Genomic DNA, 21,306 nt, shown 5'->3' on the forward strand with positions numbered 1-21,306 from the left:
AAAAAAATGGCATTACTATCATGGAAATTAAAAAATTGTACTAGCCCGAATGAGGAACTTCTACGATACTAAAAATTTTTCTTGCACGCGGTAAAAAATAGAGAATTAAATTGTACCGCAAAATTTTTTGAAAATATACGAAGAAAATTACATTAAATATTTCAATGAAAACGCACTACTTTCAACTACGTCACTGGTTCATGTGAACCAACCAATGATATAAGAGCTGTGAATGAGATCCGGTTTGCTTATCTTAAACAATCCAATCGGGAGAACTGACAGATAAGAACCTCTGATGTCACACGCGAGTTATTTCAGAAAAACAAAACTTTGAAAAATCAAAGCGCTGATAATACGATATATAAAAATAAAAACAAAATATTTGGGTTAGTTAAAGGAACAGAGTGATCGTTGCACTTAAATCAACCTTGGCAAATAAATGTTTGTCGCAAGAGGCAAAATTAGCAACTCACAGCGGAGTCTTGGTCCCGACCCTGATGTACGTGAGCGAAGTATGAAAAAACAGGAATAAAAGTAGGCTGATTGCTGTCGAAATGCGATCTCTCAGGCGAATGTGTGGTAAAACTATGTACGATAGATGCACAAATGTTGAGATCCGTACATTATGCAAGACTGAGACAAGCATTATCGACAAAATCAAGAAAGGAGCTCTGCTCCGGTTTGGACATGTAGAGTGAATGGACAGCGAAAGAACGGCTAAGAATATTTACAATGCTAATGTTGATGGACGCAGAAATAGAGGAACACCGAGAAAGACATGGCATGACCAAATCCATCAAATATTTAAAGATGGACCTGTCAAAAGTCGGAATAATCGGCGCGCGTGCATGAGAAGATGTATAAATGTGAAACGAGATCTGTAGACGAAACGAGATATGTATGCAAAGAAAGAGTGATGTGGCGTTCTATCTTCTCTGCCTACCCTTACGGGGAAACGGCGTGATGGTTTGTTGGTTAACGCGTTTGCCTACTACTCATAATGTCTCGGTTTTTTATCGGTAAAAGGCCGTTTGTATTTGGACAACACAATATTTTTCTGTCACAGGACTTGACTATGGTTCACGTGTGAACAACTTTTTGGAGCACATTGTTCCGAGACATCTTCACGGAAATAGACGGCAGGCCATCTCTGCGGAATAATGATCACCCCAACCACCACGCGCGGCCGTATTGTTCCATATTCATCATATAAAGATATGATGTATTCACGTTTGTTCCCTCGGGAGTGGACTTGCGGAAATAATACTGAATTTGCGGGAAAGCCTATCCTGAAATTCTGAAAGCTACGCCGTAGAAATTAGATTATGTAGTGCTGAGTAAACAGATAGATGGTTAAGTGCATTGGTTCGCTATTAGTAGCGAGCTTTTACTTGGGTCAAAAAGCACTGATGCCAAATAAAATATATAAAAAAAAAATATATTTTATTATCTTGAAATGAAATGTATTTATCTATCATTAAATTAATTCTATTTTAATGTACAGAAAAACTGCTAAATAAAACTGTACTGTAAAATTGTTACATATCCGATGGTTCGTAATAAAGAAACAAGAAAAAGTTTAGTAAAAAAAAATTTCAATGGACTTTGTCAATCATTTCATATCATATCTTTGTCAAAATATTTACGAGTGCATGAAAACAACATTTTTAATTTTCATGTGTATAAACTAATATGTATTTATTTAATATGTAATATATTTTCTTTACTAACTATAATTTGTGGAAATTTGTTATTAGTTCTGAAGTTGTACACTATATCTGTTTAAACTTATAATATTAGAAATCAAACACTGATTTGAGTCTACTGAACACTTTATTTTATTTTTACAAATATAAACATATAAAAATAAAAACTTTGTTACAATTGTTTCGCCTTGTTAGGGCATTTTCAAACGAATGTGAAGATTATATGGATTGAATGTCCTTATATAGTTATATTATTCAAGGTACTTAAGTAGAAAATAAAAATAATCTTATGAACTCTAGCATGTACATTAATCATAATTGAGGGAAAAACCAATGGTTAAGGGCGAGGCTAAGTGTTTAATAAATAATGTGGAATTTAGGTATTTATATTTGAATTTCGGGAAAAATATAACAAAGTACGTATTTATTGACATACAAGTATGTATTGTGAGATAATTAATGAAGCTTTATAGTTTTGTAAATTTAGATAATTGCTGTCGAAAAAATATCAATAATATTATAATATTTCATTTAAATTATTTATTGACACTTCTTGATGGAATTACATTGTAATGATGTAATAACTAATATTTACATATAAGTTATTAATTTCAAAAAATACTTGGTACACTTCCACTTATTTATTTTGACCAATTGGCGCTTTCACCCTCTAATCGGCTGTCCACCAGTCTGAAAATGCATATTAGAGGTTGAAAGCGCTAATTGGTCAAAATAAATAAGTGGAAGTGTACCAAGTACTTTTTAAATTAATAACTTATTTGTAAATATAAGTTATTACATCAATATTATAATAGGTTGCTGTTCGTTTTAATTTTAAAACATGATTGAAATATTATGAAGAAATTTATATAAACATAAATGTATTATTATACAATATTTCTCTTTATAATAATTTCTTATCAAAAACAATTGTCACGAAGTTTTTATTTTTATATGTTTAAATATGTAAAAATAAAATAAAGTGCTCAGTAGACTCAAATCAGTGTTTGATTTCTAATATTATAAGTTTAAATATGGAGTTCTACAAAATAAACACCAAATCAATCAATCAATCAACTATATCTGTTTGTTTACTATCAATATGTTTGTAGAACTGTTGATTTCCCAAATAAAATAAAATAAAATAAAAATATTTAAAATTTGAACTAATTGGGTGGGGATCTGCTGCAGTAGCACATCATAAACGAATTATTTAAATGTGAATTGGGTTGTGGTCCCGTGGCTAGTGTTGCGGACTCACGGATCAGAGGTCCGTGGTTCGAATCCCACTCTATCCCAACTTGATTTCCATTTTATAATAGTGAGTTATTTGCAACTCGTTGAAAATGACCACCAAAATTGAAATATTTGGGTCAAATATAAAAACGATAATATTTCTTTTTTATAAAAAAAGTACAAAAAGGCACCATAAAAGTTATTCCCAAAATGCCAATAAGAACCCCATCTACAGAAATATTTAAAGCCTTTGATGTGCCTGGATATTGTGAAGAAATTATCGGTTGGTTGGAAGAAATTGCCATTTGGCAATAAGCCCGCCAATGTACAAATAACATTATGTACAAAAAGTTAAATAAATAAATAAAAAGGAATGTTTTCATATATAACAGTAAAAAAAAAAATACAAAAAATATGTCACCAGAAAATCGCGAGAAGTTTAGCATTGATAGTCAAGATTCGTGACGATGTTTTAAAAAATATGAACGGTCAGGAACAATGTTGAAAATAAACATGAATCGTGGCATTTTAGGGCGTGGCCAATGCAATGACCGTTTTTTTGATTTTTGAATTTTCGATTATTTAATAAAAATGTTTTTTTAATTTTGTTTTTATTTTTATATGGTTTTTTTATTCCATAATTAAAACATTTTAAAAATAAATATAAAATATCATTTTATTTTAGTCAAATCAAATTAAAATGAAAAGAAATTCAATAAAAATAACCAGCTCATTTCAGATTCAAAAATTCCGCCTACCATTGATGAAATAATGTTCAATGCTCAACCCACCCTTGACATCCCTTTGCTCTTTGGGTATTCTATGCCGCGGTATTAACAATCAAGGATTTTCAATTTCATCCTGGAATTGCCTCCGATTCGATTGATTCCCCTTTCCGGGTGGAGTTCATCACATACGTTTGTGATTTATTTACACCATATTATTACTGTCTTCTGAGAAGCATTCACCAAAGGAATAAATGGACGTAGTTATGCAGAACGCAGCCAGCCATGAAACTAAGTTACTAGCATTTTGTGAAAGAAGTGAAAAATCAAATCTAAACAACAGTAAGGGTGTAAGTGAAAATTCTTGATGGAAGTCCATTGTTATTTATTTTATAAACAAAAGACGAGTAATACTTTAATCCACAAATTTGGAATATTCAGTGACCGGTTTCATCGCTTTCGCGACATTTTCGAGACTGGTATCTTTATTAAGGAGTTCAATATATTTGTACAAAACAGAGGTAAGTACTTAAAATGACGTCACTAATTCATTTGAATCAACCAATATTAAAAGAGTGGTGGAAGATTTCCGGTTTACTTACCGTCAACGGATCAATCGGCAGAACTGACCGAGAAGAAGCGGGAGGGTACTTGAAACGTCACACGTGGAATAGTTTCAGAAATCTAAAAGTTTCAAAAATCATAGGGCTGATAATACTATACATAAATTTAAAAAAGATTTTTTTTTGGCTTAGTTTAATAGTCTATAAACAAATAAAAAAATAAAAATTCCTCATTATAGATCCTTGGGCCTATCACAGAGAAATAATGCCTATTACCCTGGGATGTTTTAAGTTTTGGTACGTTATTCACACTAGAGGAATATCTGATTATTCTTTTTTGTTGAGTTTTTTGTTCACTACTGGCCCAAAAGTAGATCGGACTTGATTTAAAATAAATTTGTCTAATTAAAAGGACTTTGACCTCTTTGAATAATGAATCAGAGAAAGTACATACCTTCACATACCCGAAACCGTTTTAACGACCGTGGGGTTTCCCATCGGTTTCACTCATACGAGAGTTTCAATAAACGAGTTACTCTTTTAATACGTTCAATTTCGCATATCGTGATTTAATTTGAATTTAACTCTACTACTTTCACCTCTTTCTCCATGAGTTTGGGAAATTATTTATGTATTTATTTATTTATAAATCGACGGTTCAAAGAACCTTTTACCACAAAATTATAATGTAGAGAAATAATCACAGCAGTGCACAATAATCATGTAGTACATAGTATGAAATAATATAATAATTACAACTAAACAATTAAGTAAACATATAATACAAAAAGTTAAAAAGAAACATAACATTTCTAAATAAAGATAGCAATAACCATGAGAAAATCTTATGTTCGAAATACAAATCTAACACAGTAAAGTTAAGAATAACTAGATAATAATAATAAAAAATAATAATACAACATTAGTACTTCAAAAAATAAAAGATTTTTGAGCAATAAAACTTTTGTTTCATTTTTATAAAAAAAAGTTAAAATACTAAATATTACCTCTATTTAGTGAAGTCATCATCATCAGTTGGTTGGAAAAAATTGCCATTTGGCAATAAATCCACCAATGTTCAATTTAAAATTATGTCCAACATGTTAAATAAAGAAATTAAAAATCACGTATTCCAGGAAACAAAGTTAAATTTAATTTAAAAATAAATCCATTATTTTTCTAAAAAATAACGAGTGAGAATTCGTTTTAATTCATGAACAGAATTTGTTCTAATTCATTTCCATACGTATATATCCTGGGTATAGGATGCAGCGCCTTTGTCATATATTGTCATTCTTTCCCATAACCATACTACAAACACGAATAATAGTATAGGCACACTCTTGTACCACTGGCAACAGCGCTAACAGACACCGGAAACAGGCCAACTGCTCGACGGCGCGATCGAAGCTAGCCAGAATCTGCGTGTCCTCGATCAGCTTTGGTTCAGTTTCGCTTTTGCTCTCTCTTACTAAAACCTACAATTACCCACATCATGTAAATTTCGCGTCACGGCTAATTTCATTCAGTGTTGTATTTAATTTAATCACATCGTTGTATATCCTTTATTCATTATATTATCTAATTAAGCTCCAAACAATGTTAGTGAGTCTTTTATTCAAACTTCACGCAACCTTGCAACAAAACTGTGGTACCTAAGTCATAATAATTCCATTTTAACAAAAGATCCATTACAGTAGCAAAAATATATAGCTATGTTCATAAATATTATTTTATAAATTTAACAACTTCAAATTAAATTATTATTTTAATTTTTAAAAATTTTGTTTACTCCGAAACCCTTCATATAAGTCACTGAATTATAAATCCCATAACCATGCATGAAGCAGTGCTGATTTAATGGTAAATCAGCACTGCACGGTATGGACCAGTCTTGATTTCTTTGATAACAAGTTGTCTTCTTTCAAACGATCACTGAATCAAATTCAATTATAAACACCTCTCCCCCGCTTCCACTCCCACAAAGTCTACTATAAACCATTTAGTCTTTCTACTTTTTTAAAAATAAATATCTTTGTATAAATGTATCCATATAAATGCCCGTTGGGCGTATATACTCGTATATAAACAAAATATAAATAAATTTAATAGTTATTAACTACCGTATTTTTCGGACCATAAGACGCACTTTTTTACTCTGAAAATTCAACTAAAAATTGGGGTGCATCCTTATGGTCCGATGCGTCTTATCGTCCGCAAAATACGGTACTTCAAATCATCAACCAGCACATAATGAAAGAATTGTTAGAAGGTAGGTAATTCGTTTGACAACTTTAACCCCATAGGTTAGCAACACTACTTCCCTTTGATGGGGGAGGACGGCAAAAAATATTAGTTCAGTTCATACCAAGAGACATTGCCATTCTGCACATTATCTCAAAGACAAGAATTTTACAGATATCTGTCACTATATTATGGGGCACCCCTTAGAATCTCCCTAAGAATTACGAATCAGATGTAAATATTATTTTACATAACGGTGCCATGGCGCAGTTGGTTAGACGGCTAATTGTGAAAGTGGCGTATCGGGTTCGATTCCTGTCAGATGCAAGAAAGACATCCAATGCAGATTTTTTACTCAATAAGGAAGGTCAGTGGTTTTTTTATTTTTTTTTGTTTGTTAATAGACTGTCAAACTAAGCCAATTCTTTTTTAGTATTTTTGTATACCGTATTATCAGTGCTATGATTTTTTTAAGTTTTGTATTTCTGAAATGACTACGCGTGTGTCGTCAAAGGTTCTTCTCTGACAGTTTTTCTGATCGGTTCGTTTACGGTAAGCAAACCAGATATTCTTCACAGCTCTCATATCATTGGATGGTTCATATGAACCAACGACCCAGTTTGTATTAAAATATATATTATTTTTTTTCGTATATTTTCAATAACTTTAGCCATATTATTTAATGTTCTTATTTTTATCGCGCGCAAAAAAACATTTTTTTTTATCAAATTTCCCTTAGGGCTGAAGTTCCTTATTGGCCTCAGCGTTGTGGTGTATTTTTCCTTCTATAGCTATCTTTTCCATCTTCTGCCTCTTGAACAGAGGCTTGGCGATGTATTCCTTTTTTTTTATCCGATAAACCAAAAATTATTCGTGATAATAACCAAACGTTTTCTATTATAACTCTGGTATACCGTGAAACTAATGTGTATTTTACATGTAAAGGCTTTCTTTAGTAAAGCAATTAAGCTCTTAAAACAATACCTTGAGAAGCCTTTAATTCGTATAGACGTAATTAATGTTCTAACAATACGTTCCCGGGTTTGTATTCTCCACGGTATTCTAGAAACTAAATTTTCGGAGCTAAAATAATTTCGCAATACAATGACTTCATTAGAGTTTTTATTTAAAACAGTTATTACTAAATTAAGACGCTTATATAGATGCATTCAGAAAACGAGGAAGACCTGGAGAGACACTAGTGTAAGATGTATGAATGCCAATGCGAGATGTATGTATGGATCAGTGGCGAGCGGTGAGTTTTAGATCAGTAAGCTGCGAACATTCTGATAAAATGTCATCATCGGAATTCATTTATTTTTTTTAATATGGGAGTTGAATTATTTCTTCACCTTTCTTGTAATTAACAAGGTTTATATTTACTTCAAAAGGATGGTTATTTATTTGTTTACTTCAAAAAAAAAATATTCTGTTAAATTTACTTCAACGAAAAACTTTGTTTGGATTTTTAGTTGATTTATTATGTAAGGATTGGGTGGAAGATTTTGGCTATGGCCTGTTTCAGAAGCATCTCTGCATTTGCTCTAGTGATGACGAAACCACAGAAAACTCGTCAGGAGAAAGCGGACTGTTGTAATTCGTCAACAGATCTTTCAATCCACTTGAAGAGTGTTCGGCATTTGGTGTCCTGCTATCATTGATACCTTTTATTGCCTTTACTTTATCTGTCATGTATAAAATTACCTCTCTTGACAAGTCTTTATGACTAATTACTACATGAACATCGTGCAAATCCTCATTTAGAATTCTGCATCGCGCCTCCAGTTGCATTCCTGCAGACTAAAAAAGGGGCAATACATCAATAGGGAGACATCTTGGAATACATCTTGGATTTCATTTATTGCATAATCGTACCCATGTAAGGCCCATACATATAAATCTGGTGTAAAATCACGCCTAGGCATAGTGATAGAATAAGGATGGTATAGTAAAGATTCATAATTATATACCTCTCATCAACTTATACCAGTTATAGAACTGGCAGAGCGTTCATAGAAACTTATTCCACGTTTATACCTACGTCACAATAGATCTTCACAGGTCGCAGTGATGTCAGGAACTTGCATCAAATGACCTTCCCCCCTCTAAGAATAAAAATAAGAACTTACTTACACACACAAATACATACATATTATTATTTATTTATTCATTCCGAAGGATTTTGACTGGTTTGATATTCTTGCACAAATTAATATCTAACTATATAGATGCCCACGAAATCCTTGCTCAGATAAACCTTAATGTACCTCGCCGTAACTTGCGTACCAATCCTGTCTTTGCTGTGGGAAATTATAAACTAACATTCTTTTCAAATTGGTATAGAAAAATGTATGAGTTTATTTTCTCAATAAAGTTACGGGCTTAAAATTTTGTATTTAAATATAATATTCAGATGACTCCTGTTTGTGACACATAAAGATTTTTGTTTGAATAAATTGAAATACCTCGAGCGTTTCATTAAAAAGATTGTACGTTGACAGAAAATGTGTGTAAAAAGCCAAAAAAACTAAGAAGAAGAAGACAGAAAATGTGTTAGTGATATTATTTTTAAATTTATGATTAACTTTTTATCATCTATATCATTATCATCATCATTCTTATATATACTTACTGTAAACTAATTTTTATTATTTGTTTTTAACAATAATTTGTTAATACCATTTTTTTTATGCGTATAAGTTTATGTACATATTTATATTTTTTTGTTTAAATTCTTTACAAGTTATTTAAAATTTGCTTTTTAATTCAATTACTTGTCTTATATACATATATATATATTTCTTTTTTACTATTTGTAAAGTTTCACTTTTTATTTTGCATGGCAGTATGCTTTTTATTGTTTATACGTGTATACAAAAAAGCATTGTTTCTTTTTTAAATTATTACTTACTATGTTTGTACTTACCTGTATATTTTTTGTATTGTAAAATTAAATAAATAAAATAACTAAATCATTATCATTTCTCATTCCACACCCAATGGTGAATATGGCACTTAATTTGTTTAATTCTGTCACATGAAGGTAAGATGATCAGTCTTAGCCTCAGGCGCCAGTCCAGGAACAATGACATAATACAGTTTAAACAACCTTTAAAATTAACGCTTCACGTCCACCGTGCTAGAAATTTAACCCAAGAAAAGTAAATGAACGCGCACATCACTGTACAACGAGACAGACTTAATTGCACCCCATTTCCTAATCCACGGTTAAGTTTTTGTTCTTTTTTTTAAAGGATTTAACGTATTCTTGTGAAACAGTTTTTTGTGTTTCAAAACGGTAACTGTTTTAAAACTAACTCTAGTAACATTCACATTTTTGCCTATGTTCGAACCGAATCATGGACTCGCGGATCAAAGGTCCGTGGTTCAAATACCCCTCTACCCTAACATAATTCCCATTTTCTAGTTGTTTATTATTCACAACTCGTTAAAAATGGCCCTCAAAATAAAATATTTGGGTAAATCAAAAGAACGAAAATATTTTTTTTAACAGAAAAAAAAATCCATATTGCCTTAACTCTTCCATCTGTTGACTGTTGTGAAACTGAAACCTTTATTATGGTTGATGCCTTGACTTCCATATTCTCTTCTCAAAAATGTTTTCCCTCTCTGTGGCAACACGCTTAGGTCTTTTAATTTATTTAAATTTTGATTACTGTCCCTTCATTAAAACTCTGGTCTGGAGCATATTTATTTATAAATTTATTGCAAAAAATAATATACACACTTAATAACATGGATTACAGATTGTATAAAACCAATTTATGTAAAATGAAAACGGAGTGTTCTCTGTTTATGATAGTCTCCATCAAACATGGCACAGCCTGTTCTAAGGTGGAGATTTTCTATCTTTAGAGCATAAGTAGTCCTGTACTAATAAAACAATTACATAAAAAAGAAAAACTAAAACTACTTAATTATAAATGCCCAGCTAATCAAATGTGAGAAATTAAAAATCGTTATTACACAAATATAAAGTATATATATGTGCCAAGAATACATGTTACTGAAACATAAATAATATAGTATAATATATTATAAAACAAATATAAAACAATGTGATACATAAAAATATAAATAATATGTGAACCAATTATATAAAGTATTACGTTTTTTGATTTACATACATTTTTCAAAAAAATCTCTCGCTACACTATTTATATGTGCATTTATTTTTATTTTAAAATTTGTTTTACATTTTGAGTATTTTATATTTGGCAATAAAACATTAAATATTTTTGGAGCAATTACATTGTATTGCTTTTTACCAAAGGCGGTTGATACAAATGGGACAATACAGTTAATTTGTGTTGCTGAACGAGTGTTTATATTTTGTTGGGTTCTTTTGACCTCACTTAATTTATAATAAAATTTAAGTAGTAGGCACCTCACAAACAATTGTCTTACATCCAATATCTTTAACTCAGCGAATAGATCTTTCGTTGAATACCTCATTATTGATATATTATTGTATGGAAGCGAAACGTGGACTATCGGACAGGCAGAACTAGCTACAGGCGCATGTTGAGGATTCATCGGTCGGAAATATTGGGAACACCGAGGTATTAAGGTAGTTCTTAACGAAAATATGCAACTAATTATTCATAGATGGCGCTTTGTATTTTTTTAAATTGAAAAATGCCATTTTTACGTTTTATTCGATGAAAATTTTACAACACTTTGTTTGCGGAAACTTTACACTATATAGATTGTAACAAATACCGTAACAATAAAATTTCGGTTCGTTTCACAAAATAGTGTATAAAACAAAAAAAAAAAAGTATTTTTTTGTTTTGTACACCGTTTTGTTAAAAGGACCTGATTTATATTGATATAGTATTTGTTACAATAAATATGTTGTAAAGCTTGCGCAAACCAAGTTTTGTAAAATTTTATTGAAAATAAACGTAAAAGTTGCATTTTTCAATACAAAATTATAAAAGCGCCATCTATGAATAACTTGTTTCATTTTTGTTTTCACTTTAAAGAGGGCTGGAGAGTCTAGATGCTCGCTCAATAAAGTTGCACACCAGCGAGCCAAATGGATAGGCCATAACATTAGACACCCAGGCCTGTTTCTTGCGCAGGACATGTACGAAGGCACAAAGGACGACCCCGTTTAAGCTACATGGACCAGATAATCTCCAACATGCACTGTAGTGGGTACGCCGAGTTGTAGAGACAAGCGGAGGATGGAGACGTGTGGAGACTGACCATGCATGAAGCAAACTAATCGCACAGACCCACGAAGACGATTGTACCACACATAAACACATTCCTTCTGAAAATAACTTCAGAAACTTGTATATTTTTGTCAGATCTTATTCCTAAGGGATGTGTCATGGTTTCGGGACTAAAATATTATTTCCTAACCCATCACATTACCATATTCCCAAGGGAATCTCGTCGGAAAACATGGAAGGATGGACTTCCGAATCTAGTTTATAGAAAGGTTTTGCTGGGTAATTCTACGATAATGAAGAAAACAAAAAGCTCAGATGTATACATACTAATCGTTCAAATTATCTCTATAGAAACTAATGGTAGATTTTTTTTTATTCTCAAGATAAATATACAAAACGATACACCACCTACCGGTAGATCTGTAGGGTCCATAGTCCATAGTCGATAACACACACGTGTTAAAATAGTTCACCTAAAATAGACTAATGACCGACGATGCAACGTCATCATTTTCAATCGAATCCAATACATTCGTAAAATGCAACTCTGAGTATTTCACATGAAATCGGAGGGCATCGTTCTACAGTACATTCACATCGTCCCTACCATTAAGAAATGAACTACAAAGGAACGTCGTCTATAAAGAGACCAAAGGACGCAGCCAACGTCAGTCAGCTCGTTCTGTCAGCCCAACAAGATCAGTGCAGTTCACTCAGTTCCAGCGTGTAGTTCAAGTGCAGTTACTTCTACCTATCATTACCGCTACGCTCGCGCTTCACAACTAAGTGCTGTATCTTATTCGTCATGTTATAAATACGCATTAAACACCAACCTCGTGTCTTCTCTGTAAATCTCTAACTGGGGTGGGAACTCTAACCAAACCCTCAACTACAACATATCCTACAGATCGATAGACACTGCTATCAGTGTGTCTGTCTATACATACAAAACTGGGCTCGTATGAAAATACTAAGTAAATATTTATATTCAATAAAATAAAATAAAATAAAATAAATAAAATAACTTCTTTTTGAACCACCAATTTTTTTTTTCCACCGAAGAAATTAAACTTTTTTGACTTGTCTTTAATAAGAAAAAATAAAATAATTTATTTTGGTGTCAACCGTAAACCAAAATATTATGCAAACACAATTGTTCATAATTCTTCAAATCATTCGATTGCCCATAAATATTCCGCGTTCCATTCAATGATACAAAGGTTAATTTTCCTGTAACGTTCCAGTAGATGACTAGATGATACCTATTTTAAAAAACAACGGCAAAATCATTAAAACTGGTCAAATACATAATTATTAGATTCTAGTTTGTAACATAAAAAAATAATGTATCCATTGTTTATTATTTGTCAAAGTCAAAAACATTCCAACTGTTGTGTAGATTGGATTATTCACTCGTTTTATAAATGTGCTGTTATCTCAGTTTCACTTTTCTATCGCTGGCTGCTTTCTGCATAACTACGTTCAATCAAGCTTAATTTCACATATTTTAGCGACTTTCACACTATTATGTAGTATGGCACTTTAGTGTGGGGTCGGGCTGCCGATATTTCCGAAGTTTTTTTTTGCAAAAGAGGGCAGTGAGAGGTATTTACAACTTAAATTTTCGCGATTCTTTAAGAGATAATAAAAAAAAATAAAAAAAATATGACTGTTTATAGCAGGGGCGAATCGTCAAAGTAAGCGATTATGCACAGCTTACTATTATATTTGACTTTTAATAATAATAATTTATAGTAACCTTGTTTATGGAAAAATAAATAAAGTAATTGTTATTTATTATAAATCACCGTTTATATCTTTCTACAAAAAAATATCTATGAAGTGCGCCCAGCGCCAGCGCCCAGCCCATTCTTACTGAACGATGAAACTAACCGATTACCTCAGCTTATTCTTCCATACAAAAAAGTACACTGTATTTTTCGTCTTTAACCCAAGTTGACTTTTTTAGTACTAAAACAAACTTGCAGATTACAAATATTTTTAGAAGATTCTCTATTTGGAAACTAGTATTTCGAACATTTTTTCCGAAGGACTATTTTTCTTTGATGGGCTACCGTTGACATATTATGTATCACATAGAACAGGTAGCGTTCGCAGTGGCCATTTTAGGCATTATTCATTTTAAAAGAAATCGGCCCGTGCTCAAGTCTTGACAGTACTGTCAATGACAGATCATAATGGAAATATTTGCGGAATGTTATTGTGGTATTTGTTAATAAACTTTTGTACAAGTATTGTATTAAAATAGTGTAGAATAAAGCTACGTTTATCGCGTGGTTTATAATAATTGTTGTTTGAGTTGATTTTCACAGAACCACAAAAAAAGTCATTTATAATAACATTACTTACATGTCATGTAAGTACTTATATGTAGTACAAATTAATGAAAAATTTTAATAGATGACCTATAAAATAAATCACGGCTCGCCACTGGTTTATAGTCAGTTTATTTATGATAATATTATGTATGTGCGTAAAAATATATTTATCTTTCAAAAAAATTACGACAATCATAATCATAACACTAGAAATAAGGGCAAATTGGTAATCCCGAAATTAAAGCTAAGTAAGGCACTGCGTACTACGCTTCTACAATAGAATACCCGTCAGTTTCCTAATTATGACGGACAATAAAATCAATTTTTTTATAAAAAGCGAACTTCGAAAAAAAGGCATATTATGGACTTAATGAGTATATGAAACGCTTTTTGAGATGTTGAAAAAAACAGGAATGAAATGCAAAGACAGGAGAATTATATCTGCACTATAAAAAAATTCAGCTGCTGTAATTACATATGGAAATGATATAAAAGAAGCCAAAATAAGACAAGGAGTCAGACAGGGTTGCTCGCTGTCTCCAGTATTATTTAATGGATATATATACAGTGCGCAATCGATGAAATCAGGGAAAAAATGAGTCAAAGAGAGGGTGTTCAAATACATGGAGAAAAGGTAGACATGATAAGGTTTGCCGATGACATCGCCCTGATTTCTAAATGTGAAGGAGAACTCACTGAGGCTTTGACATCCACGGGGAATGTATTAAATAACAAACATAATATGAAAATAAACAGGAGAAAAACCGAAGTAATGGCTGTGGCCCGTAATGAGCAACGAATGAATAGAGTAATGTCAGGAGCAACTCTGAAAAACGTGAAAGAGTTTGTGTAACTTGGAAACAGGATCACCTGAGATGGGAGAACAAAAAGAAATGTCGACTGCCGCATACACCAAGCAAGGCTTGCGTTTAACAAAAAATCAAAGATTTTTAAGTCAAATAATATTAATCTAAAACTCCGCAAGCTACTTGCCAAGACATATGTATGGAGCATATTGATGAACGGTTGTGAGTCATGGTGCCTTACCAAAAAAGATAAAAAAAGACTAGAGGCCTTCGAGATGTGGTGCTACAGAAAAATATTAGGAATTTGCTGAAGAGACCATATCACTCATGACGAGGTTCTCAACAGAATCGAAGAAGGTAGGCATCTAATCAAAACCATCTCAGAGAGGCGAGCCCAATGGATCGGCCACATTATGCGCCATGAGTGTCTCCTGCACGACATCATAGAGGGAATGGCTGAGGGGACAAATTATAGAGGGCGCCCCCGACGGGAATGTTTGGAGCGAGTGTGCGAAGATTTAAACTGCGCCTCATATGTCGAGCTGAAGAGGGCTGCAGAAAATAGAGACCAATGGTGAACAGATGCAGAACTTTGCTGCAAACCAATCCTCTGGATTGAGACTGCGAAGAGGAAGCAGTATATGGAACTAATAGGATTATTTTATTTGTATTAGTTTATTTGATTATTTTTCAATATTTTTATACATTGAAAACTGACTATCTCTTTGTGTTGTTTTGTTTATTCATTTATATATATATTGACTTTCAACAAGTGTATAAATAAAAACTATATTGAAGAAAAAATAAAAACTAAAAATTCAACAAATTACAACAGAGATGGAGAACATTTTAGAGAAGAGATTATCTCATAGCTAGAAGGTACGAAAAGTAGTTGAGTTACCCACAAATCGAAATATCCACTATCGGTTTCGATGTACGCATTACCATATTTAACTCTTGTGTGGCTGTGATGTCACACTAATTAACATACGACACAAGACTTGATACTTATTTTTTTATTTTTTAAGTGATGTAGTTGTATTTTTTATAATCTTCAAATGGACATTTTCACACCGGATTCGGAAAGTAAAGTTTGTTTAACTATGCAGGATTTTAATACTAAAAATATTTAACCTCGCTACCCGAAGACTGGTGTCCGCAAATACAGCAATACATATGTATTAGAGAGGGAGCGCGAAGATAGAACGCATAAAAAGGAAGACAGAGACGCTGTTCTGTAGCCGCCGTAGTCGGTGTTGTGTGACACAAATTCTGTCAGTTGTGTATTTATTATTATTTTTAAACGAACGCAGTCATAATCATTAACAATGCATAAAGAATAAAAACAAATAAGACCAATTATGTGTTTCATACAGAAACAAAAATATAAAAAAACAAAACGTACAATTCGCTAGGGGTGAAAGGAAGTGGGATTGGAAAATAGGGAAGGAAGAAAAGAAGAAGAAATAGTAAGTAAATACAAATCTATGAAAAAAGAAATAAAAATGTAAATAAATGTACACATGCAAAATACATATACACACACATCCATATAAACACATTAATATATATATATATATACAGACATACATACACAAACATGAACATACATATATATACACATACATAAACACATGAACATATGCGCATACTCTAATGCACATACATACGCGTGCATATATATAATTAATAATAAAATAATGAAAACTTATAAGTACAACGATAAAAAAATAGTAACTACAATTTTTGTAACTATAAGGTGACAGTGATGGGGGACGCACGCGTGAATTATGAAGGGTGAATTCATGATTTTATTTTTTTGTTACTAAAACAGGGCTAAAGTATATGTTTATCTTTATAAATTATGAAAGAATTATTAAAATGTAGTCTCCATGTTTTTTTTAAATGTCTGTGCTTTGAATATTCTGTATTTTGCTTGTGGTAACACATCGTTACATCACCGCGCGCAAAGGGATTATTTACCACAGTCTTTTAAGAGTTAATATTACATATTATAAACATGCGCGGTGTATAAGTATATACTTCGAAGCGATAACAGTAAGGTTTCGCCTGCTTTCTGTAAATGGTGGAGGTATGTAATTAGTTCTCTAGCGAATTTTCTTAGAAGGGGGATTCTCTTGACGTCAAGTGCCAGTTAGAAACGCAAACTCATTCGGAAAATAAGGAGCGTTCCTTCTGAAATTACACTCGCCATGTTGAGAATTTATTCATGGCACTGCGTGCATATTCCTGGATTTTTTTCATGTTTTTGTTCAATTCCGAAGCCCCCTGAAGGCAATGCTGGATTTTTTATGATGAATAAAATATTCAAGCTTTCATTTGTAAAAAAACAATTTTCGAAAATTAAATTTTTAAGTTGCGTTAAATATTTTTTACTATGGCTAAGACACTTGACTCGCCCACGGAAGGCTCCGGGTTCGATTTCTGGTGAGAACACAAAAAATATGTGTGTGATTTTTTCATTATTTTAAGCCTTCTGGTCTGTTGTGGCGTAAAAAAAATGACAAACAATCAGACTATAAATCTTAAAATTAATACTCAATCGTCATAAAAACAACCGTTGTTACTCCAAAAAAGAGTTACGCTTTTTTTGTATTCGTAGTATGTGATATTACCCTATTATCGTTGAGCACCTCCAGTTTTTAACAAAAAAATGTAAATATGATAAAATGTATAAATAAAATTAATAAATAAATAAATTGTCTTCCGAATATACGAATGCTACTTAGCAGAGAGAGTGTGCTTGTTTGTTAGTATGTATGTGTACATAGTTACCTGCTTTGAAAGTGGAGGGGGAAGGATATGAAATCAATCGCTTCTAAGTGATTAATCTCCCAAAGGACTGTAGATATAAGGTACCCGTATATGACATACTGTGACATTCAACCAACACCTTCAGAACCTACATGGCATATTTGTATAACATGAAAACCATAAATTATCATAAAATAACATTGACATATTAATACATAGACTCTAGGTAAAATATTTTAAATAGTAGTGACACGAAAACGTACGCAAAATTACTTAGTCAATTTATACCAGGGCTGCATTCAACGATCATGCATATGCTACCAAAAATTGGAGGATACTCATTTTTGGGATGTAAAAAAGTTTGTATATTTGCGTTAACAATCAAAATTAGTTTTTGGTGGATCCCAATAAGATTTGTTCCTTAAATTCCTTTTAATTTCGACCCATTTAATTCTTTTCAACTGAATTTGGGGAATGCAAAAATAATATTATTAATAACTCGAATGTATTATTTATTTATATATACGCCCAATGGGCATATTTATGCGTAGAAAATTATTATAAAGGAAAGTAGAAAGACACAATGTATGTAGTAAGTAGACTTGGCGGGAGTGGAAGCGGGAGAGAGGTGTTTAAAGTTGAATTTGATTCAGTGATCGTTTGAAAGAAGACAACTTGTTTCAAAGAAATCAAGACTGGTATGTTTGTTGGCAAACCTAAGAATTCTGGGCATAGGTGAATAAAAACCATAGTTCTATGGTTATCGGTATGAAAAAGTAAGTTTTGTCGAGATATCTAGTTAGAATATTTAATTTTATTGAGTAAGTTTTAGTTGAGGATTTTAAATAGGACTAGAAGGCCGGATTTATTTCGACGGTCTTGAAGAGAAGATATATTTAAGCTAGTTTCTAACTCATTATACAAATATTGGTCTCTGGATAAGCCCAACCTCCAGCTTATCTTTCTTAAAAATCGTTGTTGAACTGATTCAATATTTTTGATGTGAACATCATAATATGGAGACCAGATAACTCAGGAATACTCTAGGTGCGGGCTAACTAGGGAACAGAAGAGAATTTTATGTTTTAAGTTTTCATAACACAAGTAAGCATTTTGGTTTTAATTTTTTCTAAATTTTAATGTTTCATAACCAAAAAAATCCATTTCTAGTAGTATACATTTTAAAAATTAAACACATTTTTTATTTACACAAGTATTATAAAAAGTTAAAATATTATAAAGATTAATAATTTAAGTGATTTTTAAAAAAATATTCCAACAAAAGAATTATTTTAAAATTTTAATGTTCCATCAATTGACATAATATATAAAAAAAAACAATTTTACAAATCTATAAAGAGAATGAAAAAAATTCATTACATTAAGTCAATCGCCTAGACGCCAATATGATGTTAATATGCCAAAATTTCATACTAAAATTTTTGAAAAAAGTTGTGTATATCAGGGAACAAATTTCTATCAAATATCAGGGAACAATTTGCCTGACGAAATTATCGATGTCTTTACAAAATTCAAACTAAAGGTAAAAATATTTGTTTATCAACCTCCTTAATTAAATGTTGCTTGTTAACATTTAAATCATATTTAAGTTTTTTTATTTTTAAATAAAGGAAATATGTTTTTTGTTTTTTTTTTATGTATTTTTTTACAGTTCTTGAAGTTCTTCTGTTAAGTAACTTGAAAACCTTATTTAATAATTTTCTACACCATGTTATAGTATGTATGTGGGTGAATGTGTATGTGCGTGTGAGTGAGTTTGCGTGTGCGTGTATATGTGTGGATATTTATGCATGCGTGCGCACGCATGCGCATTTGCATGGATATGTATATGCACTTATTTATAAAAAATGTTTTATAAACCTATTTTTTTAAATATATGTATATTTTGTACTTAAATTATTAATATTGTAATCCCATATCAAGCACAAGAGGTTGCTTCTTTTTTGGTGTGGTATTTTGTTTCTGTACTTTTGCTTTATTACGTATTTCTTTTTGTTAACATGCTGTTACTTTTTTATTACCTATATTAAATTTAAAAAATATTTATTTTTTATTTATTTGTTCTTTTACAATTTATGAAATACTTTTTTTTTCATAAGACAATGTGAAAACATGGGGGATCAATGGGGTGTCCCGTGCCGAGGAAGACATTATATATAATTGTGAAATTTGCAATTTTAAACATAATTCAATAATTATCTCAAATACAAATAAAACTGAATTAAAACACATAAAACTCACAAATGAAATTTAAAAATTAAATTTAATAGCATTATTAGGGATAAGTAAATTATACAGGCCATTTTTTACGCTCGGGTGCGCTTTACAACCAGTTTACAACAGCGCAGCGGTTCCATGTAATACTTCATTTAATTTCTATTAGAAATTTAAATCAAACAATTTTTAATGCAACAAAAACTGTAAGCCTAAATACATGCAATTTTTCTTAAAATTATATCAATCTAATAATAATTCGTGAATAAAAGGCAAGTTATGTTTGCTTATGTTGTACGTCTGATGTTTAGTTTGAAGTTATGTAAACAGGTGGCAGCACTGGCGTTCGCAGCGCGCTCACGAAACCTTACCTGAATAACATATAGGGCTTTGAAATCCTCGTCAACATTACTCTGGTTTCCTTTCAATACGAATAAATCTTTCGCCTTTTACTAAAGATTTCCGTGGAAGGGAACACTCAAATGAGTCTATAACCAATTTTTTGTCCCCCGCTTCATTGCGGGGCCTAAGGATCCTATGAAATTGCTGGAGATACCTCCATTTATAATTTAAGCACCGTCTTATACTGTCGATGCAATTTCTAAACGTTCTCGCGGTCGTAAGAAATATTTTAACTTGCGTATTTGGTATGTAAATACGCGAGATTTTCTACGGCCGTTAAAGCGTTTGGAATACAGGGCTGGTATTTTAAACGGAATGGGGAAGTTTTTATATATTTGTTGAATGCATGCAGTGAACGTGAAATGCTTATTTTAAAGATGACCCTAAACATATTTAATACTGGTAAAAAGTCACAAGCGATGTCCCATAACTGTGTACAAGGAAAAAAGTTTGAAGAAATGCCGGAAAATAATCGTGATTTATTTACAACTCGTTGAAAATGCCCCAAAAATCGGAATGTTTGGGTAAATCATCAGAACACAAATGTTACATTTTTTTTTAAATCAGTACGCAAATGGGTAGGTATAAATATTGTTTGATTATTTCAAGTTTTTTTTTCCGGGCACCTGTAATTAAACATGTAAAAACGATTTAACATAATTATAAAAAAATCGTACGAAAAATTCGGTTTTATTTTCTATATTACTTTTTCTAACTTCCCTGGCTCTGGGTTGACGCTTAAAGCGTAAGACTTATCACTTTTGAATTCATGTAATAGAATATAAAAAAAACTTTGCATTTGGTGTACCAACGCAGTGCCCTATGCACCACTAAGTGCGAAAAAGGGAATGATGATGGTGATAATTATATACTGTTCCCATAAATTATCCTTTATTATGATTTATTCATTTATTTACAGGCTTGAAAAAAATCACATTTAATTTTTGGGTTCTCACCGGGATCAAACCCGAACCTTCTGTGCGTGAGTCGAGCATCTTTACCACTACATTATTCAACTAATATCACAATGGTAAATCACCTCTTTTTTTGAATTTATAAAGCAATAAGAGT

General features: G+C 31.7%; 1 protein-coding gene and 1 non-coding gene across 2 annotated transcripts in view; both read left to right on the forward strand.

Annotated features, from left to right (window-relative positions):
* LOC148285374 (uncharacterized) overlaps positions 1-21,306 on the forward strand; it is a 74,277-nt gene that overhangs the window by 13,808 nt on the left and 39,163 nt on the right. The gene's annotated exons all lie outside the window — the stretch shown is intronic.
* On the forward strand, positions 20,242-20,359 carry LOC148285375 (U5 spliceosomal RNA). Its single transcript, XR_015822298.1, has one exon. It is a non-coding gene; the product is annotated as a U5 spliceosomal RNA (small nuclear RNA).

Source organism: Micrasema longulum, unplaced genomic scaffold (assembly GCF_059751315.1).
Source record: "Micrasema longulum isolate JH-2025_06_02 unplaced genomic scaffold, ASM5975131v1 h1tg000039l, whole genome shotgun sequence".
Taxonomy (NCBI): Eukaryota; Metazoa; Arthropoda; class Insecta; order Trichoptera; family Brachycentridae; genus Micrasema; species Micrasema longulum.